Source organism: Schistosoma haematobium, chromosome ZW, assembly GCF_000699445.3.
Source record: "Schistosoma haematobium chromosome ZW, whole genome shotgun sequence".
In the NCBI taxonomy this organism is placed as follows: domain Eukaryota; kingdom Metazoa; phylum Platyhelminthes; class Trematoda; order Strigeidida; family Schistosomatidae; genus Schistosoma; species Schistosoma haematobium.
In genome coordinates, this window is record NC_067195.1 from 27717341 (window position 1) to 27718087 (window position 747).

The window sequence follows — 747 nt, forward strand, 5'->3', positions numbered from 1 at the left end:
ACCCACCTAGACAGCTATTCTTCAGACCAAACCTTAGTTTGAATCTAACAACCATATTGTACTACCTGATGCCTCATAGTAAGGAAAGGCGACCGGACGCTGCTCAACGTAGCAAGCTATCAGAATAGTATTTGCCAACGACAAACTCGTTGGGTTTAAACTTCTGGCTTGGCATGTCTTAGAGTCATCACTACCCCACTAGTGGAGGAGTGATCTGTAGAGGTAAATAAATCCCCAAAATAAATAGCTCTATAAGTTTTCGACATTGGATGCTGACCATAGGTTTTAGTGGACTCATCTAGCTGAAGGCGCTCGATCATGCATCCACCCCAGATCACGAGTAGAAACGCCGTGCTCAACATCCCCTGCAATCGCTAGCCAGTGTAGAGCAATCGATCCTCGATATATTGTTAGCCTATCAAATGCATCTTCGAACCTCCTCACTTCTATCTTTTGATTTCACTTGATGGGTACGATTCATAGTAGAAAGTGTTACTGGTTAAAGCGTTGTCAAACTTCAAATACCTGTGGCATCTTCTACATCCGTTCGGTTTAGTACCTCTCTCCGAAGTTTCACATCGTTCGCAAAAAGTAATAAGTCAGACGATACCTGTTGTGGAAGATTGTTTATATAAGTCAAGAAGAAAAGAGATCTTAGTGCTGAACCCTGGGGAACCCCACTAGAGCATTCCATAGCCTGAGATAAAGTGAAGTTAACCTTGACCTTAAAATGTCGGTTTTTTGGAT